Source organism: Megalobrama amblycephala, linkage group LG24 (assembly GCF_018812025.1).
Source record: "Megalobrama amblycephala isolate DHTTF-2021 linkage group LG24, ASM1881202v1, whole genome shotgun sequence".
Taxonomy (NCBI): Eukaryota; Metazoa; Chordata; class Actinopteri; order Cypriniformes; family Xenocyprididae; genus Megalobrama; species Megalobrama amblycephala.
The window spans coordinates 24,558,205-24,582,201 of NC_063067.1; the positions used below are offsets into that span (position 1 = coordinate 24,558,205).

General features: G+C 38.7%; 1 long non-coding RNA gene and 1 pseudogene across 1 annotated transcript; both read right to left on the minus strand.

Moving 5' to 3' along the window:
- LOC125260502 overlaps positions 1-23,997 on the minus strand; it is a 175,620-nt pseudogene that overhangs the window by 30,639 nt on the left and 120,984 nt on the right.
- On the minus strand, positions 655-2,865 carry LOC125260511. The gene is made up of 3 exons (XR_007183053.1): positions 2,689-2,865; positions 1,984-2,064; positions 655-1,242 (listed from the first exon to the last, which is right to left on the minus strand). It is a non-coding gene; the product is annotated as an uncharacterized LOC125260511 (long non-coding RNA).

Below are 23,997 nucleotides of genomic sequence, written 5' to 3' on the forward strand. Positions count from 1 at the left end.
TAGAGGTGTGGACAATCTAAACAAAAGGATGCAAATGAAATACAGGAATCAGCTCATACCCTACATTTCCCAGCCATGATCTAATCAGCATAACTGTGTCATTCAAATGCATAGGTGCTAATCCAATCAGTCTGGCAGTATCACCTATACCTTTACATTATCATAGAGACAAAGGCACTGCTGTATCTTGAGCTTGTCCTGCCAAATGGTCAGGATGTAGGATCCGCAGATCTTAGACAGATTCTTAAATTTGTAATTCCACAGTACATGTTTGTGTTTTTAAAGGAATAATGTTTATGCGTGGTTATTGAAAAAACAAAAAAAAAGTAACTGAAACAATACCTCAAAATGCATACTAAATGTTTTTTCACAAGACTTTTGAGAATTGTATATTTTAGTGTAGAGTTTTTGCTTCAAAATGATGTGGAAATGATCCTCCCTACTCTGACACATAAAAACATTGTATTGATTTTAAATTTCTAAGACACTTTTTGTTTAGGTAGGCCATATGCGAAGAGGTGTGACTCTTCATGAATAATGAAGTGATTTACACCTGGGGAGATTAAGACCCTGCCCCTAATGAGCCGCATAATGAGCCATTCAGTCAGGAATGTGACTGAGTCAACTAAGAAAATGCAAAGACAAGACATATCATTGTTTTTTTTCTTTTTTATTTAAAATAAAGTTAACAATATAATCCACATATAAACTAGGGTCAAAGGCACATTTTGTGTATACAGGCAAATAAAGGTAAGGTTTATAAAAAAAGCCCACTTTTACACCCTATACATAACCTGCTTGATCACATATAGATAATCTTTGCAGCCCAATGGTCAGTGAGAAGTGGTGAACAGAGAATCTGAACAGTCACACATCTGTGTGCCATTTTTGAAAACAGTTCCTTTTCAACTGAAGACACAAGTAAATGTCACATGCCTGGCATTTCCAAGGTGTGTCTTGCCTTTTACCAAGCTGTACTTTGCAAAGCATGCAGTTCCGACGACCAGCGGTGGCATTATTCCTTGCATTTTGAACATTTTGAAGAGACTCTTAGGAGTGTGTTTCATCAGCAGGACGCAGCTGTGGTCCAGGTTCCCGTGCAGGTAGGAATCTCAGAGTCTGTGGAACCATGTCAGTGTCATTATCTGTTTCCATGACAGAGCTGAATGCCTGTTGCTTGTCTGAATGTTTTTCTTGGCCTTTTTTGCAAGGGGTTTTGGAGCACTCTCATTAGGGCTATAGCTGGAGAAAAAAAAACAGTGAGATGGTTATTACACAAGGAGCTATACTATTTGCATCATCAATAACTAATACTAATATAATGTTTATTATTGTATATATTAACATTACCAAGCACTAATGCTAATATATTGTGCACGCATAAGAAAGAAAGCCATACAGACACATATATACATACACTACCGTTCAAAAGTTTGGGATCACTAAGATTTTTAATGTTTTTAAAATACGTTTCGTCTGCTCACCAAGGCTACATTTATTTAATTAAAAATACAGTAAAAACAGGAATATTGTGAAATATTATTCCAATTTAAAATAACTGTGTACTATTTAAATATATTTCACAAAGTCATTTATTCTTGTGATGTCAAAGCTGAATTTTCAGCATCATTACTCCAGTCTTCAGTGTCACATGATCCTTCAGAAATCATTCTAATATGATGATTTGCAGCTCAAGAAACATTTCTGAACAATTGTAAACAATAAATGTCTCTTGAGTAGCAAATCCTCATATTAGAATGATTTCTGAAGGATCATGTGACACTGTAGACTAAATAGTACACAGTTATTTTAAATTGGAATAATATTTCACAATATTACTGTTTTTACTGTATTTTTAATTGAATAAATGTAGCCTTGGTGAGCAGACGAAACTTATTTTAAAAACATGAAAATCATACCGATTTCAAACTATTGAACGGTAGTGTATTAGGCCTACCATATAGTGGGTGAACATGTACTTACTCTTTCTCATTTCCGCCTGTGTTGCTGGGTGCCCTCTTAGTGGGAATTGCAGGTGAATGTGAGAGTGATGGATCCACATTCCTAAAAAAAACAAATTGTAAAAAAAAAAAAACCTGTTATTATTAGCATATAAGATACTACTCTCATACCATTACCTATGCATAACGGACAGGAAATTAACAGGTATACAAGCATGCTGTATATGTCTGTCAACTGGCCATTACCGGACAAAGTGTGTGAATGTGTAAACGTTACAGTCTGCTATATCAGTTAGCACATTTAGTGAATAGCAACACGTTCGCGCATTTCACAACCAAGCATATTTTAGCACATTCACGTCTATCATAATATGCTATTCAACTGCATGCAGTTAATCGATCTAACGCGTGTATCCAACGTATCTATGCATATTAATAACAAGTCGAATATCAACAGAAAAGCATTCTATTTATAAGCATTTTTATGAGATAAAGTTATATAGATAGATGTAAATATAAGGCAAATATATATGTACGCTTATATAAAAAAACACGTCAAATAATTTAAGTATATCAACAGAAAAGCATTCTATTTATAAGCATTTTTATGAGATAAAGTTATATAGAGTTATATAGATAGGCCTAGATGTAAATATAAGGCAAATATATATGTACGCTTATATAGAAAAAACACGTAAAATAATTTAAGTAAAACTAAATCACTTACTCATCAGAAACTGTATCTTCAGCTGGATCAAGTCGCTCTTCAAAATACAGACGTTCATCGTCAGAGTCGTGTTCTTCTTCCGAGGAAATGTGAACTCTTCCTCACTGTCCAGGACCACTGAAGAGCCTGCTCACCTGTGTAGTGTGCCATCTTCCAAACGCGCAGGAAAGCGAATGAATCTGATGAAACTTGATGCTTTTTAAAGACGCTGTTAGGGGCGTTTACAGTTTGCATAGATCGCCTTAGCACATTATATTATGAATAGAGCGCTCTGCGCGTGGGCGGGCACACATTAAAGATAATTAGGTAAGACAGGAGAAACAGTACCTCTCTTTACTTTTATACTGATTACATAAAGGGAGAATATTTTTTTTAGAATTTATTTGTTTCGTTTAAAAGTAGACACTTAAAGCTTTGCAAAGACATATCTCTCATGTCCATGTAGCATGTATAAGCCGTCTATTTTAGTTACTTTTAGTGACGTTTTAGAATGATGTTTGCAGAGACGGAGATGGCAGGACAGCACACCCTGTATATTTTATTTATTTTTAAAAAGCACAAAGTTTTATTTTGATTGTGAGTGTACACAAAAAAAAGAAGACATTCTATAGTTTCATTTGATATATTACTTATGTCTCTATGATAAAAAATGACGGAGTATTTTAAGTCTGTTTTGCTGCAATGTGAAAAAAAAACTGCAAAACGCGCCGGCGCGTTTTTAGACCTCAGAGTGTTAAGCAAACTATCATATGTTTTCCTGATACCAACATGGCCTGAAAGTTCATGTTCATGTGCAATGCTTAATACCTGCATTCGGTAAGGCTTTGGAACCACAACCTGGTAAACTGTTCTCCAATCTTCCTCAGCCTTAGGTGGAGACCATTTACGCATCAACACCTCTTCATCGAAATAATACGCAACAGAATGTTTTGGTAAGGCAGATTGTTTCACGGCAGTTTTGAAGCAAGAGACCAAAGTGGGATCAGCAAGCTGTGCTTTGATCAATTCTAATTTACCTAAAGGCAGATTAAAACTAGGAACAGCACACACATTCAACTCATTCGCATCATCTTTTACACATTGATCAGAGTCTTCTCGTAGACAGGAAAGACTCAGAAAGATCCACCATCTCCTCAAACTTCCGAAACTGAGCACGAGTCACTGCACAGGCGCTAAACACATCAGGAAATGTCTCACGCAACACATCATTACATTCATTTACATCTACAGGGTCATCGGTTACTTCAGGTAAACAGAAAACTTTCTTACCCGCCAAATCATTACCAAGAATGAGCGAGACTCCCTCAACAGGTAATTCAGCACAAACAGCCAATTTGACACGTCCCGAACCTTACGCCGGACTGTAAAAATACATTGTGCAGGGGAACTTTAACAACAGCCAAATCAATTCCTTTGACTAGTACGTCAGATCCACAACTAGAATGAGTAGAAAAGTTTAACACACTTCCTAAAATAAACGACTGAGCCAAGCCCGTATCTCTCAGGATGCGGACAGGTTTGGCTTCAGACATCGACTCATCAAATGACACTGTTCCATCAAAAATAAACGGTTCGAATGCAGATCGAACATTAGAAGAAGATGCACATTCTGGTAAACACATACGACTATCAACTAAAGCCACACTCTTTGTAGAGTTAGCCTTTCTACTAGACTTCTTTTTCAAAGCAGGACAAGCTGCAATGAGGTGCCCAGCTTCATGGCAGTAAAAACATTCACGGCCTTCCACATTGTCACTATCTGCATTCTCTTTATTCACAGTCGTAACCTCTTTAACATTCCGTGTACGAACATAGGAATTACGCTTAGGTGGTGATGAAAAAACCACTCGATGAGTGAGCACAAATTCATCAGAGAAAACAGCTGCCTCTGTAAGAGTAGACACTTTCTGTTCATTCAAGTAAATTACAATTTTCTCTGGCAAACTATTTTTGAATTCTTCCAGCAAAATCAATTCCTTAAGTTGTTCTAGAGTTGCAACTTTATTCGCAGTACACCACTTTTCAAACAAATTTGCCTTGTCACGAGCGAATTCAACAAACGTTTGTCCTGGGGATTTTACATGATTCCTAAATTTTTGACGGTACGCTTCAGGCACCAATTCATAGGCACGCAACACAGCATTCTTCATCGCGTCATAATCTAAACTCTGCTCAAGCGTCAACGCGGAACAAACTTCTTGAGCTTTCCCAATGAGTTTACACTGCAAAAGCAGCGGCCAAATATTTCGCGGCCATTGAAGCGTGGCGGCGATGCGTTCAAACACAGTGAAGTATGTATCTACTTCACTTTCACGAAAAAGAGGGACTAACGCAATTTGTTTACTAATATCAAAAGTTTGACTTACTTGCACATTGCGTCGAGACACAGCATCCGAGCCTGGAGTGGAAGTGCTATCCGAAGACGACACAGGCGTACTCGCGCCGGGTGGACCAGTAGTTGGAGGCTTGTTAGGAACTTTAGTTTTAAGTTCGAGCTCCAGCTCTTTCAGTCGAATTGCGCGCTGAGTCTCAAGCTCGACTGTTTTTACGTGCAACAGCTGACTTTGATACTGCTGCCGGCTTAGTTCCAACTCAAGCTCCTTTAGCTTAATAGCCAACAATGGGTCTCGTGGAGATGGCAGCTCAGCGGGATCTATGCTAAACGGTTCCGCGGGTTTGGTCTGCTCCGCTCCCTCACCCACGGAACTCGCAATTTGGTATGCAACACCCGCTTGCGCGCCCTCCTCTGGCAGGACCCCATTCTCCACCAAATGTCTCACTATCACTCCCTTAATCTCCCTCTTTACTGCGCCTCGAGGCACCTTGATCTGATACAAATCCGCGATTGCAAATAAGTCATCTTTACGACATTGTTCTAATTGTTGTGCCGTAGGCTGAATTGCAAACTCCTCTAAATCAAATTTAGAAGACATCTCAAAAACTCTGCCGAATACCCTTCCCCAAAAAGTAAAAACCCCAAGGCAAACGATAAAAAACAAGGCAAATTTCATCAGATCAAATAAACCATTTGTATGTATGCTACTAAATTTGGTTGCTCAAACCAGATAAAGTTTGAACTGGCGGACGAGCCCCCAATTTATGTTACGACCGTCTAGGGCCAGCAGTAACATAAATGAATGTGTGCTCACTCGATGATAAAGTTTTTAACAAAGGTAGATTCATTAACACAATATAATGAAAATATACAAACAAAGGGATTAAATTCAGGAGTGGACCAGGCCAAAATAACAAACAAAAGTAACTAATTTAAATACCCTCTAAATTCCCTAAAACAAACAAAAAAAAAAGCATCAAAGAAAATTACAAAGTAACTTCCCTAACTCCCTTAACTCAAAACATAGAATAAAGATATATGCAAAAATAAATGGCGTCACACTCCCTACTTCCCTTAGGTTATTTACAAATAATATTTACATAAGGTAACTGAAGACAAAAGCAAATTATAACTCAAACCGAACAGAAACAAATTCTACAAAGCACACATAAACACAAAAGAACACAAAGCAAAGCAACAAACAAAATGGCACAAAGTCGGCCCCATAAGGTGTTTGGGGTGGTCCTTATATCACGGGAGCAGGAATCAGTCAATTGGGCCCAGACCAATCAGGACCTCTGCGCAGGCCACACCTTCTCCTGCACAAAAACACTTAAACAAGACATTGGACGTAACAACTGTTTGAAGTTCGCGTTGACTGTTGAGTTTGAGAATGAACTCTGAGGATATGGAGCACGCTGCTGATAGTGGCAAACGAGAGCATAGGCCCACGGCAAAAGCCCTGCTGGCAAAAATTGAATCCTTGCAAAAGGATCGCAAGAGTAAAGTGAATAAAGTAAAGAATATGATTGTGTCAATGAAAGAGTTGATGAAATGCGATGACAATGCATCTTAAGTGTGTTCAATGTTGAAAACTATGAAATTGCTGATGGATGATGCATCTGTACTACATAAAAGTGTACTGCCTCTACTACCTCTAGAGAAGGTAATTGAATTGAAATTCAACCAATGGACAGTGTTTCAAATATAAGCAGTAAAAGATCTACTGGAGTGGCATCTCATGGATCACGATCAAGCCGATCTTCCATTTCTTCCACTCGTCTTAAGGCTGAGGCAGAACTGGCTGCTTTATTGGCCTCTCAACAAATGCTACAAAAGAAACATGAATTAGAGGAACAAGAGGAACAGCTGAGGAAAAGGAGGGAAAAACTGGACTTGGAAACCAAATTAGCAGAGTCAATGGCCAGAGTAAAGTTTTATCAAGATGTGCGTTCAGAATCACATGCATCTATCAATAGAATTGTGTCTCATCCTCTTCATTCTGACGTGGAATCATTTGTTCCTTCAGCTAGTGTGCCAGCGGCATCAGAGTTCTTGCCTGTATCTCGTACATCACATGTTGATAACACACAAATGATGTTCGACTTCGCCAGTCGAAGATCACTAAAATTAACATTAAAGAGGTGTGTGAACTCGCAAATTCAATGTCAGCAGAAGTAATTTGTTCTGGCCCTCTTCCTGTTCGTCGGAGTGATGAGATAGTTAGCAGGTTATCATCACTCAATGGCTGGCTGTCTAAGTGGTGTCCGCAGAATAATATAGGTTTCATAGACAATTGGAAAAGCTTTTGGGGCAGACCTGATCTGTTGAAAAGAGATGGTATTCATCCCTCCCGGGATGGTGCTGCTCTTCTATCTAGAAATTTGGCAAATAGTCTTAGAGCTAAACCATGACAAACCAGGGCCCAGATCAGGACGCAGACAAACTGGCTAAACCGACCGTCTGCTAGCCGCCTCACGTCACAGAACTCAGATAATTCACAGCACATAGAAACTCTTTCACCTAGATATTATCACATAGAGACTGTGTCTGTACCTCGAACTAGTAAATACAAAAAACTTCCGAAACCTTTTAAGGGTAAAAAATTTAATTGATGTTCAAAAAATGAAAATCACAGATAAATCAGATAAACAAATGATAAAGCTTGGGTTACTGAATATTAGATCTATTTCTTCAAAAGCACTTATTGTAAATGAAATTATCACAGACAATAAACTAGACTTGCTGTGTTTGACAGAAACCTGGCTAAAACCAGACGATTACATTACTTTAAATGAATCTAGTCCTCAAGGTTATGATTATCGACACAATCCTCGACAGAAAGGCAAAGGGGGAGGTGTTGCTGTAATTTATAGTAATATATTCAGAATCATTCAAAAGAATTTCAAATATAATTCCTTTGAAGTGATGGTGCTGTATATAACATTATGTAAGTTGACATTTGTGCTGGCTACTGTATACAGGCCACCAGGCACCATACTGACTTTATCAAAGAATTTGCTGATTTTCTATCAGAGTTAGTACTGGCTGCGGATAAAGTCCTTGTTGTTGGTGATTTTAATATCCATGTAGATAATAATAAAGACGCATTTGGATTGGCATTTGCAGACATTTTAAACTCTATTGGAGTTAGACAAAAACGTGTCAGGACCCACTCATTGTCGTAATCATACCTTAGATCTAATACTGTCGCATGGAATTGATATTGATGCTGTTGAAATTCTACCGCAGAGCGATGATATATCAGATCATTATTTAGTCTCGTGTATAATACAATTAGCCAAGGCTACAAAACCACCACCCAGCCATAAATATTGTAGAACCATCACGTCTACCACTAAAGATTGCTTTATAAATAATCTCCCCGAGCAGTTTAATCGCCTTAGTATACCTGACAACTTAGAAGAACTCGATGCTGCAACAGAAACTATTGGCGCTCTCTTTTCCAGCACATTAGATGCAGTCGCTCCTTTACGTCTAAAGAAGATTAAGGAAACTAATCCAACGCCGTGGTATGATGAGCACACTCAGGCTCTAAAACGAGCTGTTAGAAAAGCTGAACGTAGTTGGAAGAAAACAAAACTAGAAGTTTTTCGCCTTTCGTGGAAAGAAAAAATGATTGAGTACAGAACGGCTATAAGAAATGCTAGATCTACTTATTTTTCAAATCTCTTAATAGAAAACAAACATAATCCTAGGTATTTATTTGACACAGTGGCTAAATTAACTAGAAACAGAGATTCAACTGCTGACGTTTCCATAGAGCACAGCAGTAATGACTTTATGAACTTCTTTACTTGCAAGATTGATAATATTAGAGAGAAAATTAAAAACATGCAACCGTCTACAGTTTCGCTTCAGACAGTGCACTGTAGTGTCCCTGAGGTAAAACTAGAATCATTCGCCGCTATAGGAGAGGAAGAATTATCTAAACTTATCAAATCATCAAAATCAACGACATGTATGTTAGACCCAATGCCGACTAAACTACTGAAAGAAATGCTTCCAGAGGTCGTAGGTCCACTTCTTGATATAATTAATTCATCGTTAACACTAGGATACGTGCCAAAAACCTTTAAGCAGGCTATTATTAAACCTCTTATTAAAAAACCTCAACTAGATCCGAGAGATTTAGTAAATTACAGGCCAATCTCGAATCTACCTTTTCTGTCAAAGATACTAGAAAAGGCAGTTTCATCACAACTGTGCTCCTTTTTAAAAAGAAATGGAATCTGTGAGGATTTCCAGTCAGGATTTAGACCATACCATAGTACTGAGACTGCTCTCGTTAGAGTTACAAACGATCTACTCTATCATCCGATCGTGGCTGTATTTCTCTATTAGTGTTATTAGATCTCAGTGCTGCTTTTGACACTATCGATCAACATTCTTTTTAAAAAAGACTTGAAAACTATATTGGCATTAGTGGAATTGCTTTGGCATGGTTCAAATCGTACTTATCTGACCGTTATCAGTCTGTAATAATTAATGAAGAGATGTCGTATCGATCACAGGTTCAGTATGGAGTACCACAAGGCTCAGTACTGGGACCGTTGCTTTTCACTCTGTACATGCTGCCCTTAGGAGAGATAATTAGGAAGCATGGTGTTAGTTTTCACTGCTACGCTGACGATACTCAGCTCTATATTTCCTCGCGCCCTGACGAAACCTACAAATTCACAAAACTAACAGAATGCATAGCTGACATTAAAAACTGGATGACAAGAAATTTCTTATTATTAAATTCAGAAAAAACTGATATCCTAATCTTTGGACCAAAAACTTCCTCACGAAAAAACCTTGAATACTCTCTAACACTTGACGGGTGCTCCATTAAATCTTCGTCCTCAGTTAGGAACTTGGGTGTGCTCTTCGATACCAATCTTTCATTTGAAAGTCATGTTTCTAGTATCTGTAAAACCGCCTTCTTCCATCTAAAAAATATATCTAAATTACGACATATGCTCTCAATGACAAATGCGGAGCAGTTGATTCATGCATTCATGACCTCAAGACTAGATTATTGTAACGCTCTACTGGGTGGTTGTTCTGCTCGGCTTTTAAACAGACTACAGTTGGTCCAAAATGCGGCAGCTAGAGTTCTTACTAGAACCAGAAAGTATGACCATATTAGCCCAGTTCTGTCAACATTACATTGGCTCCCTATTAAACATCGTATAGATTTTAAAATTTTGCTACTTACTTATAAAGCTCTAAATGGTTTAGCTCCCCAGTACCTAAGTGAGCTCTTAATGCATTATAGTCCTTCACGTTTATTGCGATCTCAGAATTCAGGCCAGTTGATAATACCCAGAATATCAAAATCAACTGAAGGCGGCAGATCCTTTTCCTATTTAGCACCTAAACTCTGGAACAATCTTCCTAGCATTGTTCGGGAAGCAGACACACTCTGTCAGTTTAAATCTAGACTAAAAACACATCTCTTTGCTCTTGCATACACATAACACATTATCAATACATTAACATTTTTCAAATCCGTTAAAGGATTGTTACGCTGCAATAATTAGGTCGGCCGGAACCGAGAACATTTCCTATAACACTAGATATACCTGTACATCAGAATAAGAATGGCATCTACGCTAATATCTGTCTCTCTGCTTATCCCGAGGTTTGCCGGGTGCTGGATCCAGGCCGTATCCAGATCAGATGGAGAACCTGTGTCTGGACCTGACTACAACGTAGCCCAGGAGACAATGGGCCTATAGATCCAGTTCTGGCTGCATAGATTTTTAATTCCCGTATCCGCTTACAAATATATATATATATAATCTATTTTTAATCTCTATAATAAAATGTATAATTCAGATTTTGATCTCCATATCCATTTACATATATTATATATATCTTCCAAGGGGTTTTTTCCCTCCTAGGACTTTTTTCCCACGCTGGGTTTTCTCCTAGGGGGTTTTTTCCACCCCTGGAAGTCAGCCGACATTGGCTTAATGTAGCACCATCTTGTATATGTTACATATTACCACGCTTGTTTGTACAGCTTATTTTTAACCACTTCTCTTTTTTCTGTGCTTCTAATATGTAAAGCTGCTTTGAAACAATTACCAATTGTAAAAGCGCTATATAAATAAATTTGACTTGACTTGACAAAGGATTTCAAATTCTCAATCCCAGTCGGTACAACAACAACCATCAACAAGATCTAAAACAAAACCTTTACAATCTACATTGCCTAACATGTCTTCTTTGGATAGTCAGAATATTGGAAATGCTCATGGATCAAGTTTTCAAAATGATGTGAGCCACACAAGCATGCTTCAGTTCATTGGTAAGCACAATGAAATAGCTACTTTATTGGTTAAACAGCATAACTTGTCTTCACTTCCACCCAGAGAAATTCCTTATTTTGATGGAGATCCATTCCGCTTTCATGAGTTCATGCGTTCATTTGAGGAGGTGGTGGAAAAGAAAGCAGATAGCCCAGGGGATTGTCTTACATGTAATATACATGAGGATAGCCGAAAGAACTTGACTTTGCCAGCACATGACCCCTTCACAAGGATACCTAAGGGCTAAAGCTTTGCTTAAGGAGAATTTTGGCAATGAGGTAAAAATAGCTGCATCATATATGGAGAAGGCTCTTTCATGGAAAGTTATAAGATCTGAAGATGCTAAGGCCCTACAGGAGTATGGTCTTTCCCTAAGGAGTTGTTGTAACGTTATGCAAGACATTAACTATATGAATGAGCTGAATCTCACCACTAATATGCAAGTTATCCTCTCAAAGCTTCCTTATAAACTCAAAGACAAATGGAGAGTTGTTGCATAAGAGTTAAAAGAGCGACGCCACAATCAGACCACCTTTGCTGATATTGTGGACTTTATTGAGAGACAAGTAAAAATTCTTTCTGATCCTGTGTTTGGTAATATTCAGGATGTAACACCTGCTGGAGGTAAGAAGATGAACATAAGAACAATTCAGCCAAAAGCAAGAAGCACTTTTGCTACCACTATCACTGCTATGCCTGAACTAAAAGAACACAGTAAGATAACAACCTACAGAATCTGTCTCTTCTGTGGTGGTGAACACTCATTGGATGTTTGTAATAAGCTTACCAGAAGAAGTCATAGTAAAAAGACGAACTTCTTGAAGACAAGAGGAATTTGCTTTGGCTGCTTGCATACAGGACACATTAGCAGGGACTGCAAAAAGAGAAGCATCTGTAACATATGTAGTCTCAAACACCCAAGTCTTCTTCACATTTATTCTTATGAAAAGGAAGACACTTTAGATAAGAAGAAAGCTGAATTCAAGCCAGCAGTAGGCAGTGCTATGGTCTCTCTTCAAACCAGTGGTCTTACTGGGGCTGGCAAAGACAACTGTGCATTATCGTTCCAGTGTGTGTTAAATCAAAAAAGAGAAACAGTGTGGTGATGACATGCTTTTCTTGATTCTGGAAGCTCTGCTTCTTTCTGTACGGAAAGTTTGATGAACAAGCTCAACCTCCCTGGAAAGAGACTTAACATTCTTCACAGAACTATGAGTCAAGATAAATCAGTTGGTAGTTATGTTCTGAAAGACTTGGAGGTTTCTGGGTTGAATCAAGAAGTTTATTGTGCATTGCCTGAAGTGTACACACACGAGACCATGCCTGTGACCACAGCAAACATTGCCTCACAGAAAGACATTGAATGTTGGCCTCATTTGAGTAATATCTGCTTGCCTACAATTAATGCTGGAATTGAGCTTTTGATTGAGCTAATGTTCCAGAAGCATTAGAGCCTTGGGAGAGATCATACGTAGTCAGGATAACTGCCCATATGCTGTAAGGACCATGTTCGGATGGACTGTTAACGGACCACTTAAAGGAGTGACCATGAATGGAGATGATTCTGCTGACCTATCTCCTGTGACTGTGAATAGAATTGCAGTAATGAAGTTTGAGGAGTTGTGGAAGCAGCAATTTAAGGCTGATTTTCCAGAGACCGTTCATGAAGAACAGATAGGAATGTCAAAGGAGAATCAGCAGTTTATGGATTATATGTCCCATTCAGCAAAATTGATTAAAGGTCATTATTACATCGGTCTACCATTCAGAGATGCTGAAGTGGTCATGCCTAGGAACAGGAGAATTGCAGAACAACGTGCTTTAACTCTTCAAATGAAGTTTAAAGTGAATTCTTCCTTTCATGCAGATTATACCACCTTTATGGAGGACGTCATTCATAAGGGTTACGCAGAAAGGGTGCCTGTGGCTGAACTGGAGAGATGTGATGGACGTCTGTGGTTTATACCCCATCATGGTGTATATCACCCCAAAAAGCACAAGATCAGGGTGGTGTTTGATTGTGGAGGTTCTTATTAGGGTATATCACTGAATGGTAAGCTTCTGCAAGGTCCTGATTTAACCAGTTCATTAGTCATTAGTCCTTGTCCGATTTAGACTGGAATCTGTCGCACTGATGGCCGACATCGAATCCATGTTCCATCAAGTCCGAGTTCACCCGGAAGATTGTGATCTCTTGAGATTTCTGTGGTGGCCAGAAGGTAACGTAAATGGCAATCTAGAGGAATACAGAATGTTGGTGCATTTATTTGGAGCTACATCATCACCAAGTTGCTCAAGTTTTGCGTTGAGGAAATGTGCAATGGATCAAAAGGATCTATTTGACTCCAAGACACTTGTTGTTTTCAATAATTCTATGTGGATGACTGCCTTGTTTCTGTACCTTCTGAATCAGACGCTGTGCAGCTGTATAAGGATCTCACTAATATGTGTGCAAATGGAGGATTTCATTTAACAAAATGGATGAGTAACAGCCGTGCTGTATTGGGTGCTATTCCTGAAAAGGACAGAGAGAAGAAGGTAAAAGATTTAGACTTGGATAGTGATACTTTGCCTCTTGAAAGAGCATTGGGAGTGCAATGGTGTGCTGAATCAGATGCCTTTCATTTCAAGGTGGTAGTCAAGGATAGACCTCTTACCAGGAGAGGCATTCTCTCAGTGGTAAGCTCTATTTATGATCCTCTGGGGTTTTTGTCACCTGTGATTCTGTCTGCCAAGAGGACACTGCAGGATCTGCGTAGAGAGGGAATAGGATGGGACAATGTCATTCCTCCGGTGTATGTTCAGCATTGGATGAACTGGCTGGATGATTTGCATCGCTTGGATAGTTTTAAGGTCAGAAGATGTTTGAAGCCTGATGGGTTTGGAGAGGTAAGATCTGCTCAAATGCATCATTTTTCAGATGCAAGCGAGCAAGGATATGGTGTGGTATCCTATCTGCTGCTTCATAATAACCAAAAACTGGCACATTCTACTCTTCTGGTAAGCAAGGCAAGAGTTACACCATTGAGACCTATTACAATCCCTCGCTTGGAACTTACAGCTGCTACACTTGCTAGTCGAATCGACAGAATATGGATGAAAGAACTCAAGATGCCCTTTCGGGATTCCATTTTTTGGACTGACAGCACTTCAGTACTCAAATACCTTCGAAATAAGACCTCAAGATTTGTGCTTTGTGGCTAACAGAGTGTCTGAAATTCTGAAGGCTTCTAATGTATCACAGTGGAGGTACGTGAATTCCTCAAGCAATCCAGCAGATCTGGCATCTAGAGGAGTGAAAGTAGGTTTGTTCTTGAAGAATGAGATGTGGATTTCTGGTTCGACCACAAGAAGAATGGCCAGTGGATCCCACCAACAGGGATGGAGTCTTGTCTCACGATCCTGAGATCAAAAGGAGTGCTATGGTAAACATGGCAGAAGTCAAAGAAGAATCTGATTCTGTATCACGTCTCTTCAATTACTTCTCTTCTTGGATTCAACTAAAGAAATCTGTAGCATGGCTCCTTCGTCTAAAAGGAATCTTGATGGATCTTGGCAAGGAAAGGAAACGACTACAGACTGATCTTGTTTGCCCTGGTGTAGATCCAAATCAACAGAAAATGACTATTAATAAGGAAATGCAGAAGTTCAAATCTGCTGTGTGTAAAGACTTGCTTTCTTTGGAAGAATTGGACAAGGCCGAATTGGAAATCATCCGACTTTCTCAAGGAAAATGATTTTCTGAGGAATTGACAAGTCTACGAAAGAATGGAGTAGTCAAGCGAAATAGTCCTCTCTATAGTCTTAATCCAATTTTGCAGTCTGATATCATCAGGGTTGGTGGACGTCTTGATAAAGCATTGATTCCCGAAGACTCTAAACACCCAATCATATTGGTTAAAGACTTACACATCTCTAACTTGATTCTGCGACAAATTCATGAAGAAGTAGGACATAGTGGATGGAACTTCATGTTGGCAACACTTCGACAGCGATATTGGATCCCAGGAGCAAGTGCAGCTATAAGAAGAATTCTGTCAAAATGTGTTGTATGCAGAAGGTTCAATGGAATTGCAGGAAACATTGCCTCACAGAAAGACATTGAATGTTGGCCTCATTTGAGTAATATCTGCTTGCCTACAATTAATGCTAAGGAATTGAGCTTTTGATTGGAGCTAATGTTCCAGAAGCATTAGAGCCTTGGGAGATCATACGTAGTCAGGATAACGGCCCATATGCTGTAAGGACCATGTTCGGATGGACTGTTAATGGACCACTTAAAGGAGTGACCATCAGCAGATGGCTGATTTGCCTGAAGATCGAGTTTCACCAGACAAACCACCCCTTTACTCATGAGGGAGTAGACTGTTTCGGCCCTTTTGAGGTGAAGCGAGGAAGAACCATCCTAAAGCGCTATGGAGTCATTTTCACCTGCCTGGCTATTAGAGCTGTTCACATTGAAATGATCGCACTAATGATTTATGAAAATAAAATCGCACTAATGAAAATGATTTATTCATGCACTAAGACGTTTAATTGCTCGACCAGGACAAGTGGCTGAAATACGTTCAGATAATGGAACAAACCTTGTTGGGGCTGAGCGTGAATTACAGGAGGGTGATACAAAATTGGAATCACAATCAGATCAACAATGTTCTTCTTCAAAAGAAGATAAAATGGACTTTCAATCCTCCTACTGGATCACACCATGGAGGGATCTGGGAAAGGCTCATCAGATCAATAAAGAAAATACTGAATTCCATTCTTCGAGGCCAAAGTCTGGATGAAGAGGGACTTCAAACATTCTTGTGTGAAGTAGAATCCATTCTAAACAATCAACCTATAACTAGATCTTCTTTGGATCCCAACGACTTGGAAACTTTAACACCAAATCATCTTCTCCTTTTTAAACAAGAGCTTGCAATTCAATATCTAGCTAACCTATTTTGGAAAAGATGGATTGGTGAATATCTACCTCTTTTACAAGAACACCAAAAGTGGATGGTAAAGACACGCAACCTTCAGGTGGGAGATGTTGTATTGGTAGTGGACAATAATGCACTTAGAAGTTCCTGGATTATGGGCAAGATTTTCTATGAGTACCTGTTTGACCAGGCCAATTACCAAAATTTGTCGTATTCTTGAAGCTGAGGAATTTAGAGACTAACTATGACGGTGACATTTGAGAGCTCTCAACTGACCCTTTGACTTGACTTTTGACTTAGATTTGGACTTGATTGAATTACTGACGACTGACTTTACTGACTTATACTAGACATGGACCTAAACTTTACTTTGGTTCAAGGATGAACTAAATGAACATTTGAGTTTTCTGGAGATTCACACACATGCACGCACGCACATAAATTTAATATTTTCTTATGTTGTTAAAAAAAAAAGAAAAGAAATAATGTACAACAATGAGTTGTGCATGTTTATATTCTTTGTATTTTGATTGTGTTGGTGATTATTACAGGTTTATTGTGTAATAATCAGGGGCTGGTATGTAAGTGCAAAAAATGTATATCTTTTATTTTGTTTTGTTTTTTGTATGTATTCCCGGGTATGTTGGTCATGCGCAAGTTGGTGTAGGTATTTACGTAATAGTGTTTCCTGTTTTTGAAAGTAGGTGCATAGAGAGGGGGTGAGCAGGTGGGAATGCTCACTTTCTGTTGAGCGTTTTTAACCATTCTCAACATGTCTACAGTTTCAAGTGTTTCCTTTTCATGGACTATATTTCATTAAAACAACAATAAATGTACATGGTTTTAAATGCATGGAAACTGAAACGCGTCACACAGTTTGTCCTGCTGCTTAGCGGTGCTTTCACAGCAGGGGAATCCAGCCAAACTCCATCCATGTGCCTTCTCCCGTAAACTCAGCCCGATGGAGAGGAACTACGACATTTGCAACAGAGAACTGCTAACCATCAAGTTGGCACTCGAGGAATGGATGCATTGGTTGGAAGGCGCCAAGCAGCCATTTACTGTACTCACAGACCATAAAAACCTAGAGTACTTCAGAGATGCTAAGAGACTCAAGCCACGTCAAGCCCGTTGAGTGTTATTCTTCACCCATTTCCATTTCTGTATCTCCTATCGTCCTGGTCCCAAGAATGTTAAAGCTGATGCTTTGTCACGTCTCTATGCTCCAGAAGAAACCCCTGAAGTACCTCAAACCATCCTACCTGAGAGTGTCATCGTGAGTCCCATCCAATGGTCTGAAACATCTGTTCCTACCTCTAGGAGTAGATTTCATCACCGATCTACCTACCTCTGATAACTGTACCTGTATCCTGGTGGTCATCAACAGATTCTCCAAGTCCTGCCGGCTGATACCCCTCAAGGGTCTACCCACAGCCATGGAAACTGCAGAACTCATGTTTAACAACATCTTCAGGTACTATGGGATTCCTGAGGACATTGTGTCGGACCGTGGACCACAATTTATCTCACGAGTGTGGAAAGCCTTCTTCGCCCTCCTAGGTGTGACCGTAAGCCTCTCATCTGGTTACCATCCACAGTCGAATGGGCAGACGGAAAGGAAGATCCAAGAGATCGTCTGTTTACTACATACCTTCTGCCATGGCCACCAGAACTCTTGGAACCAGTTCCTGGATTGGGGAGAGTAGGCTCAGCCCACCACTGGACTCACTCCCTTCCAGTGCGTACTCGGTTTCCAACCCCCTCTGTTCCCCTGATCTGGGGAACCATCGGATGTTCCAGCGGTCGACTACTGGTTCAGAGAGAGTGAGAGGGTCTGGGACGCAGCTCACCATCAACTGCAACAAGCTCTTCGCAGGCGCAAAATGACAGCCGACCTGAGACGCTCCACTGCTCCAGTTTACCAACCAGGACAAAAGGTTTGGTTGTCAACCTGGGACATCAGAATGCGCCAGCCCTGCAAGAAGCTCAGTCCCAGATTCATTGGTCCCTTCACCATCCTGAAGCAGATCAACCCGGTCACCTATCAGCTCCAACTACCTCCTCAATACAGAATTCACCCCAATTTCCATGTCTCACTCCTTAAACCTCACCACCCCTCTGTTTCTGTTCCCACAGAGACTGGCGAGGAGTATATTGTATGTAGCATATGCACACTTATCAGGACAGTCAATAAAATCTGAATCTTCAGGATGCTCCTCACATGCTGGACTGTGTTGTAATCTGACCTCGGCTCCGGCCGGTCCAGAGAAAAACAGACACTCTGACATCTTTGTTACCCTCCGAGGTAAAACAGAGGGCCCAATTTCCTAGCTCTTGGGACATCAAAGGGGCCCCTCATGTGGACTAAGTGCCAGATCACATTCCAACACACACAAACAGACACACACAAAAACACACAAATGTGCATTGGAGACTGTATGTGTAAAATATAACTATGCCAACATGTACCCGTCATGTATGTCAAGTGCATTGCATGTTTCCTAGTGTTTAGACTTAGTTTAAATAACTGTAGTTGAGTTAGTGTTAGTTTTAATGATGGAATTTGTCTGTAAACCATAACTTCTTTTATATGCCTTTCTGATCTGTCGAGTTTGATCTCATTTTAAAGCTCTTGCTACTGCTCATTCACTGAGATAGGTCACATAGCTGTCAAATGGATTGTTCTATTTGTTTAATGACACTGTGAAGAAAGTACTCCATCTCGAAATCCGATCTGATAGCCATAAATCATGCAAATTCAGCTGGGAGACAAGACAAAGAAATTTTTGCCCGCCAAACAGTGCTACGCATCTATTGGCCGTTCCAACTCTGGAGGTGTCGTTCGCTTGATTTTCCATAAAAGCAAACAACACACGCTTTTCCTTTGTCTTCCGATCGCCTCTCGATTGCCCCTCAGGCTACCTCAGGCGACAGCTATGACAGATTTTAATATTTCTTAAAATTAGAATCAGCCTGTGTGGACCTATTTTTAACTGAATTAAAGAAATATAATAAAAAAATTGGTATACTCAGCATAAATGGTTTCTGTGCGCTGCGTGAGCGTGCGGTCTGATACAGTGTTGCCATGGACGGCACCCTGCGTCATCAGCAAAAAAAACCTTTAAAGTAAGAATCAAAGTACAGATATTACAGGAATTTGGGGGTGTTTTATAGATTTTTTCCTCTGTGTTTTTATTACAGTAGAGTGGAGCTCCATCTGTATTGTAATAGAATGTTAAGATACTAGTCCGTGCTAATTAGTTGAAGTATTCTCTCTGTAAATGGTAAACACCCATTGTAATGTCAAACAATGATACAGACATTTTTTACTTTGTTAATAGTTATGGTGAAAAAGTCTGTGTACACATCTGGCCTAAATGTTTATCTTATGTTAGAGGTTTTCAGCTTCGCTTGGCATTTTGATACAGTTCCCACAGGTGCACCTACATAAAGTATAACAGTGACGCTGCTATCATGTCTTATAAATAACACAAACTAATGTGACACTTGCCATAGAGTAACGTTGTACTCCAGTCGTGATTGTGAATCAGTTTCTGGTTGATCGACTACTTCAGACGTTTCATTGTCAGACCCAGGCTCGCATTGATACGGTAAAATTGCTGCTATCTTTTCTGTCCATACATTGTATACAATGTCTTGTGAATTGATAGCTGTCATTCAGTTCAGTAGACCAATCACAAAATAATTCATTCATTCATTCACAGAAAGGAGGGGTTTAGAGAGACTGATTCTTTTAACTGCTTCTAACGAATCATTTACGAATCATTGAGAACTGAGGTGAAATTAAATGTATATTATGAGAAAACGAAAGTTTTTTTGACCTTGCATGCATGTTAACTTGTTGTAGGAGACTCCCAAAACAATATTAGGAACCTTTAAAAGGGCATAATAGGGGCACTTTAAGTCATGTTAAAGGCCATTGTTTGCTTTGGTCTATTTTTATCACAAAAATATCAGATTAACTGATTAATTGTGAAAATAATCGACTGATTACTTGATCACCAAAATAATTGTTAGTGAGAGCCCTAAATGTAATAGTTTTTATTCCCCTATTCCATTGTGTTACTTTATGAATAAATGAAATTATAAAATTCTGTGACAGTTTCATGTGAGAGTCAGATATGATCTTACCACAGTATCTCCAGTTTACAGTTAGGATTCTCCAGTACAGCACAGACTATCTTCACTCCTGAATCTCCTAGATTATTCCCAGACAGATCCAGTTCTCGCAGGTGTAAGGGGTTTGATCTCAGAGCTGAAGCCAGAGCAGTATAACCTTCATCTGTGACACCACACTCACTCAACCTGTAGAGAACAATGAGACACTCTTCACTCTCTCAGATCAACAGAGATTCCACCATGTTAGATGATCTTGGGCTGTGTCACAGAGCACAAAACGTTATCATAATACACCTGCAGTCAAATTCAAGCAGGAATAATACATATATTTTTAAATGTATGATTATAGTTTGTGCACTCTCTTTTTTAAACAATTAATTAAATATGTTAGTGAGATGTACTGTTATTCTAAAAGATGATATAAAAATTGATATAATAAATTAAAACTGTATATCACAATCTAGAAAAATTGTAACAGGAGAGATTAATGTAATGAACATTAAAGAGTCATGAAACCCTCCCCTTTAGCTCAAGTCTACCTCACAATCATCTTAAATGTGTGTGATCAGCTAGAGATAAAAAGAGCAGGAAAATCTAGCCACGCCCCCAGCACTTCTTTTTTTAAATATATATTTTATCACCTTAAAAGTTATATCTTATATTGTAATAATATATACTATTGTCCTGCAGCATTTAATAATCATGATAATAGTTATTATATTATATAATATGATAAAAGTATTAATAGAATTGTTATTAATAAAGTACCTGCCAAAAGTCCGGAAACAATTAATGATTTTGAAATAAATCTCTTTTGCTCACCAAGTCTGATTTTTTTTTATCCAAAATACAGAAAAACAGTAATATTGTGAAATATTGTTAAAAAAAAAAAAGTGAAAAAGTTTTCTCTGTTAATATGTTATAAAATGTAATTTATTCCTGTGATTTTCAGCATCATTACTCCAGTTTTCAGTGTCACATGATCTTTCAGAAATCATTAAAATTCAAGAAACATTTCTTATTATTATCAATGTTGAAAACAGTTGTGCTGCTTCATATTTTTCTGGAAATGGTGATACATTTTATTTTTCAGTATTCTTTGAAAAAGAGAAAATTCAATGAACAATTTTCTGCATGTGAATTTATTAAATATATTAAATTTATTAAACCATTAATTAAATAGAAATATTTTGTAACATTTTAAATGTCTTCACTCTTCTCACTTTTTATCACTTTAATGTATGATGAATCAAAGTATCAATTTCTCTCTTTTTTTAAATCTTACCACAAATGTTTGAATGGTATCATTATTTCCACAAAAATGTTAAGCAGCAAAAACTGTTTTTTTTTACCATTGATAATAATAAATAGTGAATGTTTCTTGAACAGCAAATCAGCATTTCTGAAGGATCATGTGACACTGAAACTTCTCTTTGTAAACAACAACAGAATTATAAACGATTCTAATGACAAATGTTGCGTTACCAAATGCAAATGAAAGCTTCTCAAACTCAGTAGCATTTACAGTGAATCGAAACTGGAAACACAGTACTGTTACAGAAAACATGCAGCATGTCAGACTATAGCCTATTTATGTAGGCTAATTATGATAGTACTATGTCATCTCAAATTCTCACCAACATTCATAAAAAAAGTTAACAGTGAGTAACAAGTTTCAGCACTGATTCTACTCTCATTTGACGCTTTGAACCATTTGAACCCTTTTGGAACCGTTGCCACATCTGAAAACGCATGGAAAAAGCATCCGTGCCACGTTCTCCTTTCCAAAGCGTTTTCGAGCTTGCACTCCGGTAGTGTCTGCCTTTATTAAGCAACCATGAGCTGTACTCTCCATGACAACGCGATAGTTTCAGCAAAGGATTTACTGATTTCCAGCACCGAAAATGACTTGCAGTAGTTCTGCTACTAGATTTATTTAAAAATGGGTATCTATATACAGCTTTGATCAGATATTCCTCCATCTTGGCTGAGCTTTGTCCTGCAGATGGTGCTGCGCAGCGATCTCTGGACCATTCTGTCCCTGACGTAATAAGGCTGATTTATACTTCTGCGTCGAGTGTACACTGTAGCTGCGACATAGGCTGTGTGTAGCACGCATAGCCTACTAAATAGCCTGATGTGCACCTCTTCAAAAAAATTTAACAACGCGTCAATTCTATGCAGACCACAAGCGCTGTGATTGATCTGCTAGAACCCCTCCCCCTTGGGTCAAAAAACTGCCATGGAGCAATCTGAGAAGAGTGAGCGTTTTCAACTTCCATAGGAATGAAAAAGTGCTCTGTTACAGGGGACACATACAGTCAAACTGCAACAAAAGTAGTTACCCATTTGCCGCTTCTCTTACAACATACATGACAAGCTGCTTCTTCTTTGGCTTTTGCCTTGAAACTCAACATGACCATGGACACTAAGTACTAGTGGTCTAAGTATACAAGTATACAAATGAAAACAGACGCATAGCCTACGGCGCAGAGGCTCCGGCATAGGACTGACGCAGAAGTATAAATCAGCCTTTAGAAAACATAACCTTTTCACAGTTTATTTAATTGCTTAAGGCATTTCGTGATTTGAATCATCAAGCAGTAACCAGCATAACCCTAACCCAAAAATATCACTGATCTGCGTTTTTCACATGGGTCATGATTTTAGGCAGCGAGAAAAAAAAAATGGAATTCTGGATTAATCCGGAAGAATCAAATCCCTGGTGGACGGCTGTGAACAGAAGGGAGGGAGTCGGCGGGGCAGGGCAGGACAGGAGAGAAAATGACGCCCATGATGCTTTCACTAAATATCAGGGGGAAATTGTAGGATTTTTATTGCTGAAAAAAAGTTAAATTGATATGAATTATGAATACAATAGTTTACACACACAGCACAAAGAAGCCTGATTTTTAAATCGTAAATTGAATTAAAACAGGCAAGTAAATAGTAATGAAATAAGAACAAATGCAAATTAACAATAGCACAAATAAATACAATAGAATAAAGATACATATGAAATGGACAGCTTAGTAGTATTCAGGTAAGAACCTCACAACACTAGATTGAGTGCGTTTAAAGTAAAGAGTGTTAAATATTGATCGTATCTCCTTACTGAGGAGCAGCTCATGTGTTCAATCATTTACAGATCCCTCACTCAATCACCTCAACTCAAGAAACACTTCAACATAGAAAAATATTATTTCTTACACTTCATTTAGGCCTGGGACACACTAGATGATTTTCAAATCTTAACCAATTTTAATACTGTGGGAGACCACAGACATAAAAAATTAACTAGCACACATTACTGTCACAGCTTAGCTTCAAAGAAGACAAAGGTAGAAGATTCACAAAATACAACGAAGTTTAATATAGATCCAACACTGGTAGAGAGGCGACAGCAACAACACATAACATTGACAATACCAGACAAAGAACGGAACTTAAATAAACAAAGGTAAATGACGAACAGCTGTGAAGATGATTAGTGTCCATGGTGACTGATAAGTGCCGGGAACTTAGAACAGAGAAGCACATGTGACGAATTACAACAAAAACATCATGAAACATGATGCTGACTATG